Below are 8,344 nucleotides of genomic sequence, written 5' to 3'. Positions count from 1 at the left end.
CAGATTATGCCTTTCATTGTTCACAACTCTTAAAGAGCATCTGGTTGCTATTTTGAGGAGGGGAGTGTGTGGAAGGGGACTCTTTTCTCTACATTGAGTAGTGTATAAGGCAAGCTTTATTTTAAAACAATATACAGCTCACTGGTAAGATCAAGCAAGATGTATAAATGCATTCACACTTCCCTGTCACACACAAACTCTGACACAACCAATGGTGCTAGAGAGTGTTACTCTGTTGGCAAGGAACTTAAAATGACTTCTGTCCATCTGTGAAATATACCATTTAAAATTTCTTCCAATGGTGCTTACTTTGGCAGCACATATACTAAAATTGGAATGACACAGAGAAGAATACAAGGATGACATGCAAATTCGTGAAGTGTTCCATATTAAAATAAAATTTCAACAAGCTGATATCAAGAGAGGCTCTTTATATGGAAAGGTTTTCTTGCTACCTTCTTCCAGATCTTCAAGGTTTTTTTTTTTTTTTTTTGAGATAGCGTCTCACCCTAATCACCTAGGCTGGAGTGCAGTGCATGATCTCAGCTTACTACAACTTCTGCCTCCTAGGTTCAAGCAATTCTCCTGTTTCAGCCTCCTGAATAGCTGGGATTACAGGCACCCGCCACCATGCCCGGCTAATTTTCGTACTTTTAGTAGAGAAAGGGTTTCTCCACGTTGGCCAGGATGGTCCTGAACTCCTGACCTCAGGTGATCTGCCTGCCTTGGCCTCCCAAAGTGCTGGGATTACAGGCACGGGCCACGCGCCTGGCCAGATCTTCAAGTTTTTCAAGTAGTAAACAATTACTTTTCACCAACTCATAACCTTAAGCCAAGAGTGTCTTCTGTCACTACCCCCACTAAGAGATGGGGTATATTTCTCCACCTCCTTGAATCTGAGTTAGGTATATGACTGCTTTGTCCAGCAGAAAAGAACAGAAATTCCACTGTATACCAATTGTGAGCTTAATGTTTAAGAGTCCAGGCAACTTCTTTTTTTTTTTTTTTTTTTTTTTTTAATTAGAAACAGGTTCTCACTGTTACCCGGGCTGGCCTCAAATGATCCATTCACTTCAGCCTCCTGAGTAGCTGGTATTACAGGCACCATAACCCTCCACCTAGCTAGAGGTACGGCAACTTCTGCTTCCTGCTTTTTGGAGTCTAGCTGCCACGTTGTGAGAAGGTCTAAGCAGCAACATGCATCAGGAAGGGCTGTGTGGAGTAGAATTAAGGCCCTAGTTGACAATCCCAACTAAAACCTCAGGTGGTAGGACCAACTTGATAGTCATATAATTAAGGTATCTTGGAAATAAATCAAATCAAGCCACCCAAGCTGACAGCACACAGATCAGAGATGTGCCATTCCTACCAAACTCTGGCCAAACTGCAAGACCATGCTCAAGAAAATACTTGTTTTAAGCCATTAAATTTTGAAATTATTAATTATGCAACAATAGATAACCAAAATAAAATTTGGTATCAGAAATGAGGCTCTGCTGTAACAAAAACTCAAAATATGTACTGGTTTTGGGTCCAGGTGGTAGACAACAGCTAGAAGATTGTTAGTAAAGATTTGAAAAACAGTATAGATATGTTACTGGTGGCTGAAGAAATGGAGACCTAAGAAAAAGCAGCAGACCCGTTTCATACAGTAATATGGAGGACAGAAAGGGTCCCTAATGAACTCATGGACCCAACTAAGGAGAATTCCAAGAATGTCAAAAGTGCCAACTGGCTTGTTTTTAGCTGCCTATAATAAAATACAGGAGTAGTGAGATGAATTAAAAAACTAACTGTTTGGTTCCTTTTTAAGCAGAATTCAGAGGAAATATAAAGAAGTTGGACTTTATGTGTTAAAAAATAAAACAATTCCTCTTTTCAGCAGCTAAGCTTAAAATCACTCAAAATAAGAAATGGCCTTAGGGCAAAGATCAAATCCAGTGCTACCAGTAGAGCCTCTAGGATGTGGTGGTAAGACCCTTTTTTGAGACCTCATGAAGATGTTAGGTGGTTGCTCATGGACTTTCTGTTAGACCAGTGATTCTAAAAGTTCATATGCATCAGACTCAGCTGGAGATTTTATTAAAACCTAGATTGCTGGGCTGGATCATCACAGTTTTTCACCTAGCAAGTCTGGATGCAGACTTCAACTGTAAGTTCCCAGGTGATACAAATGCTGCTGGTACAGACATCCATGCTTTTGGAATCACATAGCTAGACCAAAAGGCTTTAAAGAATCTTAAGTGGGTGCTTTGAGTACCAACTAAACCAGACAGTAGAGCTTTTGACAATAAAAGGTTATTTTCACATGACAGTCTGATACAAAGGCAGTCCAAGGTAAAGAAAGCCCTATCTTGAAAAGATTTGTAGGGGTATTTTTTATCTAATATTGTGAACACCTAAAAGATCTATGGTAAAACCCAAAGGGCATTTCAGAGAAATATACCAGTGGAAACACCATCAGCCTGGACTAATAGAGCCAGTTAAAAATGAAAAATACTAGCACCCCTATTCGGACAGGAAGAGGCCAAAAAACATGGGCCATTTCTTGTAGAAAAGAAAGAATCAGAAGACAGCTAAGAGCCTAGGGATGGAGATGAGGGCCAAAGAGAAGCACCCGGTGGTGAACTAGTTCCTCAACAAGGATATAGATCAAGCTAAATGTCAGAACTGCTATGTACCAGTCACGGCCATGTGTCTCTCAGTCACATCTGCTGCTTTTTTCTATTTAAATAAGTTTACAATGGCCAGGATTTTACTATATTCACAGATACATACACCCACCATCAATTTTAGACCTTTTTCATCACACCAAAAATAAATTTGTTTTTAATTTGGAGATAGGGTCTGGCTTTGTCACCCAGGCTGGAGCACAGCCTGAGGCTCACTGCAGCCTCAACCTCCTGGGCTCAAGTGATCCTCCTGCCTCAGCCTCGGAGTAGCTGGGACTACAGGCACGCGACACCATGCCTGACAAATTTTTGTATTTTTTGTAGAAATGGGGTTTCGCCATGTTGTCCAGGCTACTCTCAAACTCCTGGATTCAAGCAATCTACCCACCTTGGCCTCCCAAAGTGCTAGGATTACAGACATGAGCCACCTCTCTCAGCCCAAAAAAGTTATACCTTTTAGCTATCACCTGCCCCCATTCCAGCCCTCCCAGCCTAAGCAACGCTAATCTTCCTGTCTATAGATTTGGCAGTTTGGGACGTTTCATATACATGGAAGCACACAATATATGGTCTTCTGTGACTGGATTCTTTCACTTAGCACATTTTTAAGATTCATCCATGTTGTAGGTAGGAGTACTTTATTCTTTCATATGGCCAAAAAAATTCTATCATATAGGCATATCACTTTTTATTTATCCATTCATCAGCTGGACATTTGAGTTGTTTCCACCTTTTGGCTATTATATTGCAACTATAAACATTTATGTACAATGTTTTCTGTGGAACTAAGGTTTCATTGCTTTTGAGCATATGCTTAGGTACAGAATTGCTGGATCATATGGCAACTCTATGTTTAATCTTCAAAGAACTACCCAGACTGTTTTCCAAAGCAACTGTACCATTTTACATTTCTACCAGCAGTGTGTCAGGGCTCTGATTTCTCCACAGCCCCAATACTTTTTTTTTTTTTTTGAGACGGAGTCTCGCACTGTTGCCCAGGCTGGAGTGCAGTGGCCGGATCTCAGTTCACTGCAACCTCCACCTCCCAGGTTCACGCCATTCTCCTGCCTCAGCCTCCCAAGTAGCTGGGACTACAGGTGCCCGCCACCATGCCCGGCTAATTTTTTGTATTTTTTAGTAGAGATGGGGTTTCACCGTGTTAGCCAGGATGGTCTCAGTCTCCTGACCTCGTGATCTGCCCGCCTCAGCCTCCCAAAGTGCTGGGATTACAGGCATTGGCCACCGCGCCCGGCCCACAGCCCCTAATACCTTTTTGAAGAGGAATATCTGATGCAATTTTCCTATGTTAGGGTGGAAAGTGGGGAAGAAGGGAAAATAACATGTCCTTTTAGTTCAAAGGGTTTGAGATGAACTGCACGCAAGGAGCCTCACCTGCACCTGGCCCTGATTTAGAGGATGAGATACTAGACCTGTCGAGCTGATGTAGTAATGGAGTGAGTGAGATTTGTGTGGACTGCTCTATCATGCATGTGTGAAGGGCCAGAGAGCACACTCTGGTCAGTGGTTATTTTGGTGATCATCACCAATGAACTACATGCCTAGGTGCTTACATCTTTGTTTAGTCCCTTCCCACATTGATGTAGGCTGGGCCTATTACTGCCTTGACCATTAACACATGGCAGAAATGATGCTGTCCCGGTTCTGGGCCTAGTCCTTAATTGTGTAGGGTAGCATCCACTGCCTCCCTGTTGGAATCCAGATACAACTCCACAAGTGACCCAAGCATCCACCAGGTCCCAGTTGAGCACCCATCCAAGTCTCAGAGGAACACAGCCATTCCAGCACCTAGCCAACACCACATGAACCAAAAGAACAGCTTGATCAGCCCACTGAATCATGAGACGTAATAAATCACTAGTTGAAGCTACTAGGCTTTAGAGTGGTTTATTATACTGCAACAAATAGCCAAAACAGAGATCCCCTTTGGGTGGGCTTCTGAAGAGATGTAATGTGGAATAAACCTTTTCTTTCTTCTGAAAAATCTAATGCATTACATCTATGATCAATTCAACAACATTTAAACAAAGGAAACATAGCTTCTAAGTCTCAGGAGGCTTTTCTAGAGTACATATTAGCCACAGTTCTCCAGAGACACGTAACAAATAGGATATAGATCAGATAGAGAGAGATGGATGGATGAGAGGGAATTCATTAGGGAAATTGACTCATGTGATTATGGAGGCTCAGAAGTCCCATAACAGGCCATTTGCAAGCTGGAGGCCCAGGGATGCCAGTGCCTGGCTCAGTTGAAGCCTAAAAGCCTCAGAACCAAGGAAAGCAATGATGTAATTCTCAGTCTGAGGCCAAAGACCTGAGAGCTTGGTGTGGGGGTTGGAGGAAAGGTTGGCAGGCCCCTAATTAGTCCAAAGGCCAAAGAGCCTGGGGTTCTGATGTCCAAGGACAGGAAAAGAATGGAAAGACAGAGAAAGAGAAACATCTAAAATTAACCATCACAGGGTCTAAACAATTAATAACAAATATTTAAAGTTTCCATTTTCAGCAGAAAACAACAAGCAGCTATGGAGGCCACCAGGGAAGAGCACCCAAGGATGGGACATGTCAGCATGAGCTGACATGTCTTGATGGCAGACCAGAATACAGCCCAATCTAAGGCAAGGCCCTGTGTATCATTAAATTCACAAGAGAACGTGGAAATCAGCAAGGACTACACAGACACCAAACAATTGGTGGGAAGAGCCAAGGAAACCTTCAAAGCAGGCCGGGCGTGGTGGCTCACGCCTGTAATCCCAGTACTTTGGAAGGCCGAGGAGGCCGGATTATCTGAGGTCAGGAGTTCGAGACCAGCAAGGCCAACATGGTAAAACCGCCTCTCTACCAAAATACAAAAATTAGCCAGGTGCGGTGGTGTGCACCTGTGCTCCCAGATACTAGGGAGGCTGAGGCAGGAGAATCGCTTAAACCCGGGAGGCAGAGGTTGCAATGAGCCAAGATCAAGCCACTGCACTCCAGCCTAGGCAACAGAGCAAGACTCCATCTCAAAAAAAAAGAAAACAGAAACCTTCAAAGCAGTCAGAAGGGTTAAGAAACCAGTTCTTCTGAAACCTGTCATAGCAACCAGCGAATACTTTGGCATCAATACCTCCAGCAAAAACTTGTAAGCTCTGCTTTTTTGTACTGAGGCAGATACTTCCTTCTGCCTGCTCCTTTGGATTTAGGAGCCCTCACGTGTCTGATCCGATCACCCTGTCTTTTGGTCCATCTCAGGGAGGGTCAAGATGGCACATAGGGAACTTGGAGGCTTTCTGAAACTCTGGAAGAGGTATAGCAACTCCCTCATAAGGTTGTAGAATTATTCTAATTCGTTTAGGATAATTCTTAGAAAACTTCTAGACACATAGTAAAATGTGAATATATTATACTATTAAATTACTACGTATTTGTTCAATGACAGGTGTACCTGCTCTAAAAATGGTGACTTTCAAGAAAAAAATGTTTTTAAATAAAATATTATCAACCCACAGGTTTATTAATAGAAAATTGGTTAGGCCAGATGCAGTGGCTCACGACTGTAATCCCAGCACTTTGGGAGGCCGAGGTGGGCGGATCATCTAAAGTTGGGAGTTCAAGACCAGCCTGACCAATACAGAAAAATGCCATCTCTATAAAAATACAAAATTAGCCAGTCATGGTGCCACATGCCTTAATCCCAGCTACTTGGGAGGCTGAGGCAGGAGAATTGCTTGAACCTGGGAGGCAAAGGTTGTGGTGAGATGAGCTCATGCCATTGCACTCTAGCCTGGGCAACAAGAGTGAAACTCTGTCTCAAAAAAAAAAAAAAAAAAGAAAAAGAGAATTGGTTTAAACGAACTGTAGTCTAGGTATAGAGTGAAATACTATGTTGTCTTTAAAAAGATAGCAAATGCCTGGACGCAGTGGCTCACGCCTGTAATCCCAGCACTTTGGGAGGTTGGGGCAGGTAGACTGCCTGAGGTCAGGAGTTTGAGACCAGCCTGGCTAACATGGTGAAACCCCGTCTCTACTAAAAATACAAAAAAATTAGCCAGGCATGGTGGCGCACACCTGTAGTCCCAGCTACCTGGGAGGCTGAGGCAGGAGAATTCCTTGAACCCAGGAGGCAGAGGTTGCAGTGAGCCGAGATCACGCCACTGCACTCCAGCCTGGGCTACAGAGCAAGACTCCGTCTCAATAAATAAATAAATAAATAAATAAATAAATAAATAAATAAATAAATAAAAGATAGCAAGTTAAGGAATTTTAAAAGATTTCTGTGGAAATTTTCTAATATATACATAAATAAAACAAGTTGGATAAACAGTATAATTCCATTTAAAGAATAAGTATATAGTGTTAATATATATATTTTAAAAATCTGATAGAAACCACCAGAATAGGCCGGGCTCATGCCTATAATCCCAGCACTTTGGGAGGCTGAGGAGGGTGGATTATCTGAGGTCAGGAGTTTGAGACCAGCATGGCCAACATGGCAAAACCCTGTCTTTACTAAAAATACAAAAATTAGTTGGGCGTGGTGGCGGGCACCTGTAATCCCAGCTACTTGGGAGCCTGAGGCAGGAGAATTGCTGGAACCCAGAGGCAGAGGTTGCAGTGAGCCAAGATCGTGCCATTGCACTCCAGCCTGAGTGACAGAGCAAGACTCTGTCTCAAAAAAAAAAACAAAAAAAGAAACCACCAGAATAAATAAATGCTATAAATTGGGTGAGAATTTCATCTTCTACAAAATACATGGTTACAATATCCTTTTTTACCTTTGACAGGGTCTCATTCCGTTGCTGAGGCTGCAGTGCAGTTGCACCATCACAGCTCACTGCAGCCTCAACCTCCTGGACTCAAGCCGTCTGCCTGCCTCGGCCTCCCAAAGCCTGTGCTGGCTTTACAGGCATGAGCCACTGTGCCCAGCCCCTATACTATCTTTTTAACAGTAAGCACATGACTTTTAGAATCAGAAAACTATTAACGTAAAGGCACATGGATCCTCTTAGAACACACCATACTTTTACCTGAATTTGTTCGCAATGTTTTCAACATTCGTGCTTCTCCAGCACCCGAGAGCTCAAGTCTGTTTTTAGAACAGCATCATAAGCTGCTATGAGCTGTTTCCTGTGTTGGTCAGCTATTTTTAATTAATGAACATTTGCTGTAAGAGATCACTGAGAAAGAAAAACACCAACTCTTTTGCAAGTTACACTACAGAAAGGTTTCCTCTCTAGAATTAAACAAACGAACAAAAAAAATCTAAGCTATAAAAAAAGTACCCTACTTCATTTTTATTTTGAGACAGGGTCTCACTCTGCCACCCAGGTGGAGTGCAATGGCATGATCATAGCTCACTGCAGCCTTCAACTCCTAGGCTCAAGCAAGTAGCCTCAGGAGAATCTAAGACTACAGGCACATGTCACCATGCCCAGCTAATTACGTTTATTTAGAGATGCTGGTCCCAAAGGCTGGGCTCAGGCAAGCCTCCCACTTTGGCCTCCCAAAGTGCTGAGATTACAGGCATGAACCACTGTGCCCAGCCAGCCAGTATGCTACTTAAAAAGGTGTTAGATGGTATTTTATATTAAGTACTCATTTCCATTCTGATACTAACATAAATTAATCTGTCAAAAGTTCCTCAAGGGACAGATCTAAATTCTATTACTTTTTCTTTA

General features: G+C 42.7%; 1 pseudogene; it reads left to right on the top strand.

Moving 5' to 3' along the window:
- The first annotated feature begins 301 nt into the window (after nucleotides 1–301).
- Nucleotides 302–394, top strand: LOC111540669 (annotated as a pseudogene).
- The last annotated feature ends 7,950 nt before the right edge of the window (nucleotides 395–8,344 follow it).

The sequence above is a fragment of the Piliocolobus tephrosceles genome, chromosome 10 (genome assembly GCF_002776525.5).
Source record: "Piliocolobus tephrosceles isolate RC106 chromosome 10, ASM277652v3, whole genome shotgun sequence".
In the NCBI taxonomy this organism is placed as follows: domain Eukaryota; kingdom Metazoa; phylum Chordata; class Mammalia; order Primates; family Cercopithecidae; genus Piliocolobus; species Piliocolobus tephrosceles.
This window is presented reverse-complemented; position numbering and strand designations above follow the sequence as displayed.